Source organism: Castanea sativa, chromosome 3, assembly GCF_040712315.1.
Source record: "Castanea sativa cultivar Marrone di Chiusa Pesio chromosome 3, ASM4071231v1".
NCBI lineage: Eukaryota > Viridiplantae > Streptophyta > Magnoliopsida > Fagales > Fagaceae > Castanea > Castanea sativa.
This window is the reverse complement of record NC_134015.1, coordinates 42,943,001-42,957,821: the sequence shown is the minus strand read 5'-3', so window position 1 is coordinate 42,957,821 and position 14,821 is coordinate 42,943,001. Positions and strand designations below refer to the sequence as shown.

At 32.4% G+C, this 14,821-nt stretch overlaps 1 long non-coding RNA gene and 1 pseudogene across 1 annotated transcript; one reads left to right on the top strand and one right to left on the bottom strand.

Annotated features, from left to right (window-relative positions):
* Positions 1-975: 975 nt before the first annotated feature.
* Positions 976-1,907, bottom strand: LOC142627376 (uncharacterized). The gene is made up of 3 exons (XR_012842819.1): positions 1,645-1,907; positions 1,365-1,476; positions 976-1,271 (listed from the first exon to the last, which is right to left on the bottom strand). It is a non-coding gene; the product is annotated as an uncharacterized LOC142627376 (long non-coding RNA).
* Positions 1,908-11,966: 10,059 nt separating this feature from the next.
* LOC142629733 (stemmadenine O-acetyltransferase-like) lies at positions 11,967-13,636 on the top strand (annotated as a pseudogene).
* The last annotated feature ends 1,185 nt before the right edge of the window (positions 13,637-14,821 follow it).

The window sequence follows — 14,821 nt, the reverse complement described above, 5'->3', positions numbered from 1 at the left end:
ATTTGTATGTAGATGTTAAATAATTAAGTTTGTATTTGCGATTTGAAGCTTGCTGGACTTCATGGGAGGATTGCACTAACATATATAATTTAGAATGCGTGGGGGAAACCTGAGTCTAATACCTTAATGTGCCAAATCAGCAAAAGCATCAAGTGGGTTGTCGCAATAGAGTAAAAGCTTGGCATAGTAGAGCCCATAATTTATAAAACCTCTTTTGCCAAGAGATGTAGCAAGTGAGAATGCACGGACAAAAAACTTATGTTCTTTTCAGATAGAGAGGGAAGGTATCAAAACTTTTTATATCAAATATTACGGTAATATTTTCTATGTATTGTTTTATTCTTTAACAATACGTACTTTACTTGTAATTTGATAGATCTAAGTTAAGTTTAATGTATTAAGTAGTATCATTAAAGACATGAAGCACTACAAAAAAAGAGTCTACTAGCGAGGATAAAATGCCCTTGCAAAAATTCAAATATCATCGCAAAAGGTTATTAGCGAGGGTATATGACCCTCGAAGGCCGTCGTATTTGCTCTTGTTGCTAAAAGAGATTTTGCAACCATACCTTCGCAGATAGATAATTTACGAAGGCAATCCATCGTCGTTACTAAACAAATCCGCCCTCACAAATATATTATCAAACGACGAGAAAAGTCGACGACTTATTTTTAGCGAGGGGAAGCAGTCGTCGTTAACAACTATTTATGAGGACTTTTATACCCTCGCAATTAGTTATTTGTACAACAAAAAAACTATACAATTGCGGTGGGCCAAAAATGCCACTATAGGTCTTCAATTATATTAAAATGTTAGTCCTTCAGCGGCAGTTTTTGCCCGCTGCTATAGGTGATTTTTTTTTTTTTCCTCCTGGGTTCTAAACCCACATATCTATTACAAATAACCTGTAATAATTTTAGCTCCACTAAGACAATACCACAAATGTAACTATATAACACCACAAATGTCTCCAAACTAACATTATATTAACATAAAAATATAATATCAAATATATAACATTGTCTATAACCATTATCAAAGTTCCAAAGTATTTAAACAAATCCTTCAACACTTCCAAAAAATGCAGTAGTTTAAATGTGGTTTTTTGTACACAAAAAGCCATCAAAAAATTATAGCATCTTCAGTATTGTAGCACTATCATTAGTAATTGTCACGTCTCCAATATCATCAACGAGCATCTGAAACCTTCAACCATAAAGCAAGTCAAAATTATACCCTTTGGCAAAACCACATAGTCCAAATAAACCACCTGTAAACGAATAAAATTGTAATTAAAAAGAAAGAAAGAAAAAAAAATCATTGTAGTGCTTTGAAATCATAAATTGAAAAGTATAATTGTTACCATTCAAGCATTTTCTCAATGGTGATAGCTTGACCAAGTTGAGAGTATCAAACATGGAAGTAAAACCAAGTTGAGAGAATATCAAACATTGAAGTAAAAGTGGAAAGACCAACTGCATTACACAAATAGTGGGAACAATGAGTTATGGTGCTCAAATTTGTTGATAGGTAAATCTAAGTTGCAGAGTAAGTTAGTAATAAGTGAGTATCAGCATGACATATTCAACAACAACAGCAACAAGAAGCTTTAGTTTCAAAATTTTGAGGTCCATCAGTATTACCCCATTTAAAAGTTTCCTTCCACTAGCAGGCAAAATGTTGACATACTTGGAAGCCATAAGGAATTCCAAAAAGCACATTGTGAAGACCTTTGCTAGTCTAGCCTAGTCACAAAATATAGAATATTGTAAATGAACAACTTGAACACACAGAACTCATAATTTTATAATAACACAACCAAAGACTCAAACTAAGAAAATACAAAGGAAGAGCTAGATTGCATTAGAACATAACGAAAAGGTAAAGAACACATTCAACACCTTGCCACTTATCCCCACAAGGGTCTCCTCCAACAAGAAGCCAACCAAGAAGTGGAGGGTACTCAAGAGCAACATATAACCCCACAGGTCGTCAAGTACACAAAAACAAGCCCAAAGGCATAAAGGGTCTTTCCCTTCAACAACTTATAGCTCTTTTTCATAGTAGAAAACCCGTAAATGGGTTCCAAAATAGAAACCACGCTAGCCAAGTGCCATAGTGTAATGATATAGACATGAACAAAAAGAAAAAGTACGAACTGACCATAACAAAATGCCGCCCAAACACAAAAATTAAATATGCATCACAAAAATTAAAAGATATCTGCGTCAATCAACATTTCTCTTTATAACCACCACAGCATAAATATAAATGATAAAATAAAAATAAAATACAATACCTAGTACATGTTTATAAGGAATATACATATCTAAATCAAAATTGACATAGATTGGAGTCTAGAATGACATACTTGTATTTAGCACAAACACACAGCTTGCAATTAGTTCCAACTCGATTTAATTTCCTTTGAATTATTAGTTTGGGCGATTTCCCAAATGAATTGCATTTTGTGGACCAAAGCTGATGTCCATAGAGCTGCAATCCACCTATGCCTACACAAAATCCAAGTATTTGCATTTGCATGGTTCTCATCTAAATATAAGTTTATACACTTTTATAGAGAAAACCCAATATAAACCAATCTCCAAACTCATAAGAATAACAGCACAAAACCCAATAATCATTTAGCGTCTCTAAGAGTAACCCATAACTTAGAATTCAATATAAAAATATATATATATATATATATATATATATTTATTTATTTATTGGGAATCAAAGATGAGTTTTTTTTTTTCTTTTCCTCTCTCGTTCCTTAGCTTTCTAAGCAACCAGATAGTGATTCTTCGTATGAAAAGATCAAACTTTAGAAAATTTTACCTGAGATATTACACCACAAAATCCAAACCCAAATTTCACAAAAAAGTAAAAACTGAAAATTAAATAAATAACCTGAATGTTAAGTATCCAAATCCAAACCCAAAATTTCACAATAATCAAAACAAAAAATCAAATAAATAACTTACCAAGCAAAATCGGAATGGCCATCAGTATGAACACCAATTTATTAGAAACTAAGAAAAGGTAGAAAAGGAAATTTGCTCAAGAAAGAATTGGAATAGAAGGTCTTTACAACTTAAAAGCATTACAAGCACTAGATGTTTTGAAGTTTGACCACTTAGTATTAGTTTCTGCAAGCATGATAGGCTTATGAAGTCATAGCTTAAAGTTACACAAGTGAGATTACCTCTATGTACAAAGCAATTGCAGCCCTGTCAGAACCCCTTGGCTCATTCAGATTGGTAATAGCCTCTAATATAAGCTTATCCAACCTGCAACCATGCAAAGGAGGTTCCAATAGAAGAAATAAATAATAGTGTTAAGAAAAATAGGATAACCTGGCTCCCATTACAAGTTTTTTATGGCCTATGACACTTAGAGACCCCACCTCATCTTTGGAGGATCTCCCCCCCCCCCCTCCAAAAAAATGTGGACATTAGGTTTGTAAGTTATAAAACCACCATCTTTTAGCTGTTATATATTGTAAATTTGATCATGACTGATGTGCCATTTGCCAAATATTGAAGCCACAAAAATAGCCTAAAGAGATTTATCAACCAAGAGGCATGTCTTCACTTTGAGTAAGTTTTCCAAGCATGGTACAATATGTAAAAATTAGATGGGGTGAGTCAAGCAATTTTAGCACATAGTTTATAAAAGACTCTCACTGAATGAAGTGAAATGAAAAAAGAAAAAGAAAAAGTCTATTAGAAAAAATGAGCTGCTTTTTCCCTGTGGTACAACCATTAGAGACCTAAATAAATATTTATAAAAGATGATACTTTAGAATTTAAAAAGAAATTAACAATGGCATTCCAGTGACTTCTTTTAGCTTTAAAATTAAATTTACATTGCAATTCAATCATATAATGAATGGCCAAAAATTTTGTGTAAACTAAAATGTAGGAGTAGACGAAAAGTTAGAGTTTTCCTTAATCATTAAAGTTTATTCATATTTTAATACCATACTAGAACAACAACAAAATCCCAACTAAGAGATCTTGCAGGCTATTGTGATTATTCTTTCATGGAATAGATGTACTCTCCGATTATTCATTCCCACTAACTGGAAGTATTATTCAAATACAATATTCCACCACCACTTGGCTACACTTTAGTAAGATCTCATGCCATAAACATACGGATTGCATAATTTTTAATTATCTGATAAGCTCTTTCCCATAATTTCTTAAAACAAAAGTAATACTAGAATTTAATAGATTCTTCAAAATTATAGCAACATAATAAGTTTCTAAATGGATTAACTACTGTATGAAATCTAGATCACATAAGTTAAGAATGAAAACTACTTAGAGTACATGTTATCACCAGAAGTATCTACGTTTTATAGATGACAAAATCACAAGAGATGTAACCTTGCAAATGGTTCCTTTGAATTAGCAGTCTGCAATATTCCTCTTGAAAGCGCAAGAGGCTTAACATCAACAATTTCTGCATCACTCTGAGGTTCTCAATTGTATATAATAATAAAAAAATTCATTAAAAAAATAAATAAATTATCTACATATTACACCACAAAATCCAAACCCAAATTTCACAAAAATCAAAACTGAAAATTAAATAAATAACCTCAATGTTAAGTATCCAAATCCAAACCCAAAATTTCACAATAATCAAAACAAAAAATCAAATAAATAACTTACCAAGCAAAATCGGAATGGGTATGTGTATGGTGAGGAAAAATGAATGGGTATGGGGGTGGTAAGGGGAGAGAGTGAGAAAGGATCTTGTGGTGAGGGAGAGAGAGCTGATGGGTATGGGTCGATGGTAGAGAGAGCCGATGGGTATGGCAGGAGAGGAGTCGATGGCTGGGATCGGCCTCATCGGCATCGTCGCTGTGCTCGGCTCGGCTTGGCACGTCGGCGCTAGGCTGGGCTCTGCTAGTATACGCCAGCAGGGTTGTGTGTGTGTGTGTGTGAGAGGCCGTGTGAGAGATGGAGAGAAAATGAGAGTGCTGTGGAGTGGGAAATGAAATTTGTGTGGTGGGAAATGAAAATTTTTAATTGGGCAAGTAAAAAGTAAAAAAATTTAGCTGAAATGTGAGTAAAAAGTTTGTGTGAGAAATGAAACTTTTGTGCGGGAAATGAAAGATGTGTTTTGCCGAGCAAGGACTGTTAAAAGTGCTTCAGTGAAGGCTCTTTTTCTCTTTTGTATGCAAATAACACGTATACATGACCTTTGTTTCCTCCAAATTTCAATGAAAGAGGGCCACATCCACTAATGCAATTAGGTCCCACATTAATTAGGGAATCTCTTAGTATATTATTTTAATTGCTTGCTTTCACAAATGGTTATTTTAATTTATCTTATAAATTAACATGGGGTGTGACTATTTGGATATTAATAATTTTAAAAAAAAAATGATAAGAATTGGAAAATCCAATGATATTGGAATTGTATGCTATGGATGGGTGATTAAACATGGTAATGCTTTTTTTTTAATAGAAGAATTATATATATATATATATATATATATATATATATATATATATATAAGTTTCATTTTTTATACATTACAAAAGTGTTATCCATGGAGTAGAGATTAAATGATACATGGACAATATATAATAAACAAAAATGCTATAAGATTTCATATACATCTTATCAAAAGTAGTATTGTAAATATACATGTAGTATTATCTAATTCTTTGGATGTGGAGGACTTGAGTATAAATCTCTTGTTCCTAATTTGTTGTAACTTGTAAGCAAAAAATACCACACAACAAAAATTATCACACGTTCTATCTTATTAAAAAAATTAAAAAAAAAATGATTATAGCTATTATTAAATTTATGTAAGAATTTTAATATGTGAGTAACTACGTTTACTTTTAAAAAAAAAATATATGACTAATTGGATGGTTAGAATGAGAAAACATAACCATACAAGTATACAACACATGTCCATCATGCACCATACCTAGATTTGAAATCTAACCATTGGATTTGGAGAGTGTAATGAAAGGTTAATTTTGGTAAATTATGGTCATAATCAAATGATTGGATTTAGAGAAAAGCGCGGTCAAAATTTAGTCAAAGTTGGTCAAACCCGGTCAAACTTAATAGATGGTCCCGATACCATTGGACTTGGTGAAATTCATATTCAAATCTTGATAAATAGGAATGAAGAGTATCGTGACATACTAGTGTTGGTGAAATTTGAGAACAATTGGATAGTCAAATTGAGTAAACATAACCATACAAATACACGGCACATGTCCATCATGCGCTATACTTAGATTTAAAATCTAATCATTAGATTTGAAAAGTATAATGAAAGGTTAATTCTAGTAAATTTGGTCACAATCAAATGATTGGATTTAGAGAAATGCGCGGTCAAAGTTTAGTCAAAATTGGTCAAACCCGATCAAACTTAATAGATGGTCCCGAGACCATTGGACTTGGTGAAATTCATATTCAAATCTTGATAAATAGGAATGAAGAGTATCGTGACATACTGGTGTTGGTGAAATTTGAGAACAATTGGATAGTCAAATTGAGTAAACATAACTATACAAATACACGGCACATGTCCATCATGCGCTATACTTAGATTTAAAATCTAATCGTTAGATTTGAAAAGTATAATGAAAGGTTAATTCTAGTAAATTTGGTCACAATCAAATGATTGGATTTAGAGAAATGCGCGGTCAAAGTTTAGTCAAAATTGGTCAAACCCGATCAAACTTAATAGATGGTCCCGATACCACTAGACTTGGTGAAATTCATATTCAAATCTTGATCATTAGGATTGAAGAGTATGGTGACATATTGATGTTGGTGAAATTTGAGACCAATTGGATGGTAAGATTGAGAGAATATATATAGTCATATAGGTACACAACAAATGTCTATCACGTGCCATACTTAAATTTGAAATCTAACCATTAAATTTGAAATCTAACTATTAGATTTGAAATCTAACCACCCGGTAACTTATTATTGAACTCATATTTTGGAAATACAATCGTTGGATTACATTTTTTATATGTTCTTAACATGCATGCCAATTTTCATGCCAATCATATGTAATTTACCATTTGTTTTTATAAACTCATCTTTTATGCATTATTTTAAAGTACAAAAATATGAATTTACACAATTTATTGATAACATGCCTATTAATATTTGATTACCTTCAAATTTTGTAACTATGAAAAATGTATGAAGATAATGTAATCTAACAGTAGATTTGTCAAAATTCACATCGAATTAAGAAATATAGGGTTGGGTTCAAGTTATACCTGACGTAACTCTAAAAAATGTTACACTACTCAATAACTTATTATTGAATTCATATTTTGAAAATTCAATCGTCGGATTACATGTTCTATATGGTCTTAACATACATGTCAATTTTCATGCCAATCGGATGTAATTTACCATTTGATCTATAAACTCATATTTTATGTGCATTATTTTAAACTACTAAAACTTGAATCTAGACAATTGATTAATGACATGGCTATTAATCTTTGATCACTTTGAAATTTTGTAAGTATGAAAAATATATGAAGATAATGTAATCTAATGGTAGATTTATCAAAATTCACATCGAATTAAGAAATAAGGGTTGGGTTCGAGTTACAACTGACGTAACTTTAAATAAATAGTATACCACCCAATAACTTATTATTGAATTCATATTTTGAAATTCAACCGTTGGATTACATTTTCTATATGGTCTTAACATTCATGCCAATTTTCATGCCAATCAGATGCAATTTACCATTTGATCTATAAACTCATATTTTATGCATTATTTTAAACTACTAAAACTTGAATCTGGACAATTGATTGATGACATGGCTATTAATCTTTGATCAATTTGAAATTTTGTAAAAATGAAAAATATATGAATATAAAGTAATCTAACGGTAGATTTGTCAAAATTCACATCGAATTAAGAAATATAGGGTTGGGTTCAAGTTACACCTGACATAACTCTAAAAAATGTTACACCACTCAATAATTTATTATTGAATTCATATTTTGAAAATTCAACCGTTGGATTACATTTTCTATATGATCTTAACATGCATGTTAATTTTCATGCCAATCAGATGCAATTTACCATTTGATCTATAAACTCATCTTTTATGCATTATTTTAAACTACAAAAACTTGAATTTAAACAATTGATTGATGACATGACAATTAATATTTGATCACCTTGAAATTTTATAAGTATGAAAAATATATGAAGATAATGTAATCTAATGGTAGATTTGTCAAAATTCACATCGAATTAAGAAATATAGAGTTGGGTTCAAGTTACACAAGATGTAACTCTAAAAAATGTTACATCACCCAATAACTTATTATTAAATTCATATTTTGAAAATCTAACAATTGGATTACATGTTCTTTATATTCTTAATATGCATGCCAATTTCCATGCCAATCGGATGTAATTTACCATTTGATCTATAAACTCATCTTTTATGCATTATTTTAATTATAATAATTTTTTATTCACTTTTGAGAGAGAGAGAGAGAGAGAGAGAGAGAGAGAGTACAAAAGATTGAAATTCTTGAATTTTAGGCTATCATTTTGAAGTCGAAAGTGTTATCATTTTTTTGTGGGTACAATTGTTTAGAAAATAAGAACAAACCTTTCTTATATAGGATGTGTATAAAAGGTTTTTTTTAGACTATAAACAAAAAGTTCATCTAAAGAATACAAAGTGTTATATGTTTATACATTTCTTTTTATTTTTCTTTGAATTTTAGAATAACTTTTATCTAAAAAAAAAATTAATATTTTAATGATTTTTTGCGAAGGTCAATCATGGCCCTTGCAAATAATTTAGTGTTAGTAAGGGCATATTTTTAATCCACACAAAAAATAAACTTTTTGCAAGGGATTTTTATTGTCCCTCGGAAATAATTTGATGGGAACATTTCCTTCCAAATTTTTTGACATTTTAATGATTATTTGTGAAGGTCAATTCTAGCCCTCGCAATTAATTTAGTATTAGTGACAGTTTTTTTTTTACCGTCACAAATAATACACTTTTTGCAAGAGATTTTTAATTGTCCCTCACAAATAATATGGAGGGAAAATTTCCCTCCAAAATATTAGTATTTGTGACGGCTATAACATATAATTGCGACAGCTTTTCTTGTTGGTCACAAATATTTTCCATTTTACCAAATATTTGCGAGGGCTTTATTTTGCCATTGCAAATAAGATTTTTTGAGAGGGCTTTTTGAGTCCGTCAAAAATTCTTGGTCGCTAATAGGCATTTTTTTTGTAGTGAAGATTGATCCAAAAAACAAATGAAGAAAAACTATTTCGTTAAAGTTTGACACTAGCATCTATCGAGGATTAATGAAGAAGCTCAATACAAGCTCCATTTATCGAGACTTATAATTTCAGAATTCTCAAATTTGGAATTTGGCCTATAATGACTTGGATTATTAGGGTTTCTCTCTCTATAGCCGTAGACCAGATAAAAAGGCTTATTTTAAAGTCATCAAAGATACAGAGACTCAATCAAAGAACTCATACACTCTGTGAGAAGCTACTACATTTTGTGCGACTTAGGGTTTTATAATCAAGTGCATCTTGATCTTAAACGTACTTTGAAGTGAAGAATTTTGTAGCCAACAACAATCAATCAGTTGCTTAGAGTTAGTTATGTAATGAGATCCGTGCAAAGGAAAAAGTCCTCTACAAGATCAAGTCCAATTGGAAATTAAAGTAAAGGTTCAACTGTAGGTTGGTATTTTGAGATAGTCTAGGGTAATGATAAGATTTCTTGTGCTTGTAGCCACTTGTTCTTGATTAATGGATTCTTGAAAGTGGAGACTTGAAGTGAAGAATTTTGTAGCCAACAACAATCAATCAGTTGCTTAGAGTTAGTTATGTAATGAGATCCGTGCAAAGGAAAAAGTCCTCTACAAGATCAAGTCCAATTGGAAATTAAAGTAAAGGTTCAACTGTAGGTTGGTATTTTGAGATAGTCTAGGGTAATGATAAGATTTCTTGTGCTTGTAGCCGCTTGTTCTTGATTAATGGATTCTTGAAAGTGGAGACTTGAAATTCACCCAATGGGATTTTTGTCTTGCGAGAGGTTTTCCCTATTCATCAACAAATCACTATGTCATTTAATTTCCACTACATATTAGTTTATTTGGTGATTTGTTGATGCCTCCATGATTTGCATGCAATTTAACCTAATTAATCAAGTTGGGTAATTAAATTTATTAACCAGGGACAATTTATAACCCAACATTGAATAAAAATTATATCTTTATGACTCCCCTCATTAGTTGTGCTGATTCTACTTCAAATTTGTGCATTGAGGTCCAGGGTAAAATACACACATGGGTGGAATTGAATCCAATGTCGTATACAAAAGGTAAGGGGAAACTTTTAACCTTTTTTTTTTTTTTTTGAATACAAGATAGAATTTCTACTCTAGCCTAATTTAAGTGTATATGTGTGTGAACCTTTTAAATCCAATAACTTATTTAAAATAATTAAAATTTGGTATCATTATGGTATTTAATTGCACTAAGCACCGGATCTACAACCCAGATTTGTTTACGTTGTTCCTGCTTATAATTACCAAAATGTTAGTGATTCAACGATTAGTATGATCGGAAAAAACATTCATCCCATACATGAAATACAGTGGAATTAAATACAAGATCTACTTCATATTAAATATAATCACAAGGTCCTCATGAATATGAAATTAATGTTCAAAAGAAAGCTTACCTTGATGCTCTAGGTAGGAAATTTTGGTTTCAATTTATTCTTGAAAATTTTTAATTAAATTCTCTTGAAACTTGTTTGATACTCACCATAATGACTATTTGCTTGACCAAGAGTGTGGGCTATTCTTGTTGAGAATCCAAACCCTAGCCTTGGTGTAGAGATAGATGGGGAAAAACTTTTTTTTTTTTAATCTTCTTTTCTTTTCAACCGTGGGTTTAGTAAGATAAATGCTGCCCAGCCCAAGTTTTTTTTCGACTTCTATGCCAAGAGGTCCAAATTGCCCTTTATAAGTTTGAGTTTCAAGGATTCAAAAGTTGATGAACCCTTAACTGAAGTCCTTTAACTCAATATCTTCAACATTAATGAAATTGATAAAGGATGTTCCTTCCCTTTATTTTAATGGATATCAACTTTTCAAACATCACACCACCTGCCCCTATAGTTAGAAAATTTGAATTTAAACTTAAGACAGGTAGAACTTCTTGTACTTATTTTAGTTTGCATTATTTTTGAATTAATAGTATTTGTTAATTGTTGGGGGATTGTCTTGATTGCCTCCAACTTTAGCTTGTTCTCGAGTACCATCGAATGTGCACCCACATGTTCCGTTTTCACATATGGGAAATTGTCCCGGATCACAATTAATTTTGATGCAATCAATATCACAGTTACCCTTCTTTTTCAACATCATACTTGCTTCAGCTTTTGACATCATTGATAATGATAAATCTGCCATTAATATTTTATTAGCCACCATCATTTAAACAACCAAAAATTGAGAGAGAGAGAGAGAGAGAGAGAGAGAGAGACTAACAAGCTGCAAAAACTAGTAGGATGACCAAGAAAGTCATTTTGAAAGAATTCCTCTCCATTATTTTCTTATTGTTCTATTAGAAACCAAAATGATAATTTACCCGATTATATAAAAACATTATTCTTTTATTGCAAGAATTTTAAATAAAAACATCACCAAACATTGAAATCTGGCATTGTCCCCTACAGTGAATAACTAAAAGTCAAACGAATAAAGCCGATGAGTAGCCGACAAGTTCAATTTCTTTTAAATGAATAAAATGACATAACGTGCTATCTTGTTCCAATAGTTTTTTGATTTATTTATTTATTAGAGGACTTAGTTCCTTGAATAGTTAAATTCATCGACTCCATCAGCAACTCTATATATGATTGCATTCCTTCATCCTCTAACAAGAGCCAATATCACTACAGTTTTTTTTGAAAAATTAAACATGGATATCGTAGTCAAAGTAATCTCCAAGGAGACGATAAAACCTTCCTATCCTACTCCTGGTCACCTCCGCCATTACTCTCTCTCCTTTCTTGATCAAAGTGCACCACAATTTTTCATGCCTTGGGTTCTATTCTACCCCAAAGACACCAACACAGAACTCAATAATCTAGTGCAACCTGAAAGGATTAAGAAATCCTTATCCGAGGCCTTAACACAATTCTACCCACTAGCGGGACGTGTGAAGGAAAATCTTTATATCGAATGCAATGATGAAGGCGTAAACTATGTAGAAGCTGTGGCCAAATGCAACCTTTCTGAGTTTCTTAAGAATCTAAACCCTTGTGAACACAAGAAGTTCCTCCCATATGAATTGGACGATGTCAATGATTTAGTTGCAGCTGTACAAGTTACCACCTTCAACTGTGGTGGCATAGTGATCGGTCTGGAATTATCTCACAAGGTAGCAGATGCTTCATCATTTTTCTTGTTCCTCAACAGTTGGGCAGCTACGGCTCGTGGAAGTAGCAACATAGTGCCTCCTCGTCTCGATGCTGCTACGATATTCCCACCAGCAACTTTATCTGGCTACAATCCAAACGTTGGGATGTCAGGGAACAACATTGTGTTAAAGAGAATTGTCTTTGATGGGAATGCTGTAGCAGCTATTCGAGCCAAATTTAGTAGTAGCAACAAAAGCATCGAATACCCATGTCCTACACGCGTGGAAGCCTTATCTGCTTTCATATATAGTCGCTTCATTGCTGCAACTCAACCTGAAGCAGACCCCAATAAGGCTTACATAATGTTTATAGCTGTGAACCTGCGTAAGCGGTTGGATCCACCGCTTCCACAAAATTGTTTTGGAAATCTAAGCCAGTCCACAGCCACTGTAGTCTCCAACAACATTGAGGATGGCTTTAATGGCACTGCTCTCCCTATGAGAGAAGCGATAAGGACAGTCAACATGGATTATGTTAAAAACTCCGGGACAGCGACGGGCACTTGAACCTTATCACAGAGAACACAGAAAAATCAAGCAGAGGAGAGGTAGTTACGTTTGGCTTCACCAGCTTGTGCAGGTTTCCTATATATGAAGCCGATTTTGGGTGGGGGAAGCCTGTTTGGGTAGGTTCGACAAAATTGTTGTACCATAATCTTGTTACTTTCTTTGACACCAAATCGGGAGATGGAATAGAAGCATGGATTACATTGAAGGAGGAAGACATGGCTAAATTTGAAAGGGACAAGGAGGTGCTGCCATATGTTTCATTTGCGAAAAATTGTGTGTTTTAGGCTGCCTCTGACTTGGAGATGGTCAGATAGTAATGGTTCTAATGAATATGACTTCCACTTCACATGGTTGCTTTGTGTGCAGGACAGTTGCTTTTAATCTTTTACATGTTTCAGACAAGCTTGCTTTGGATAGGAATAGGATCTTTCGTTTTTCGATTTCCTTTTGTATGTAGGTGTGAAATAATTAAGTTTGACTCATTGTAAAAAAATGAACAGAAAAAGAAATAAGTTTGTTCATTAGTAATATAAATGAACATATTTCGATCGGTGTAGTTTTTATTATATGTAAATTATTTTACACAATTTATATATACCGTAAAAGCAATTTAAGTCACAATTTCTAACCTGGAAATCGTGAATTCAACAAGTTTAAACCTTCCAATCAAGATCATACAACTGCAGAGCAAACTCATGCAAAGGGCTTGATCAAATGATTTTTTAAGAGAAATATAAGCCTATACTAAACTCATGCAAAGGGTTATTTATTTATTTTAAACTTTGGCTAGTTAATATTAAAAAAAAATGGGTGGACGGAAGGCTGTGATTGTTAAAGCACAAAGATTTTTTTTAATGCAGGCTGCATAGCAAGAACATGGATTTTTGATCATCAAATTATCTTGCAAGTGGATTAACCAATCTTTTAATTACTTGAATTATGGTGAGACTCAAATTTCCTGTGATAATAGTTTAGATAAGTATTTTATTTTCATTAATAGTTTATATATGTGTGTATATATATATATATATATATATATATATATATATATATGTGTGTGTGTGTGACTATTGGGTTATAACTTACATAAATTCATGCTGGGTTATAGATTGATCTCAGCTAATTAATCCAATTATCTAAGTTGATTAATTAGATCAAATTATATGCAATTCATAAAGGCACCAACAAATCACTAAATAAACTAAGTGCAATTGAAATTTAATAAATACGGTGATTTGTTGATGAATGGGGAAAACTTCTTACAAGGCAAAATCCCACCAAGTAATTTTCAAGTCATTACTCCCAAGAATCTATTAATCAAGAACAAATGGTTACAAATATATAAAATCTTACCACTACTCTGGTCTATCCCAAAATACCAACCTTTGCTCTTGTAGAGACTTCTTCCTATATGGGAAAGACCTATCATAGCACTTTTGGAAGCGCTGGAATAGGTGGACCCTATTCCAGCGCTTTCAAAAGTGCTGGGATAGGATCACTTCATTCCCTTATGAAGAGAGACCTATCACAGCGCTTTTAGAAGCCTTGGAATAGGGTTTACTCCTTCCCTTCATGTGAGTGACCTATCACAACACTTTTGAAAGCGCTAGAATAGGGTTTACTCCTTCCCTTTATGTGAGCGACCTATTCCAATGCTTTTAAAACCGTCGGGATAGGTTGTTTACAATAATATTTTAATTTTTAATTTTTTTTTCCATAAAGAACCTATCTCAGTGCTTTTGAAAGTGCTTGAATAGGATTTACTCCTTCCCTTTATGTAAGTGACCTATC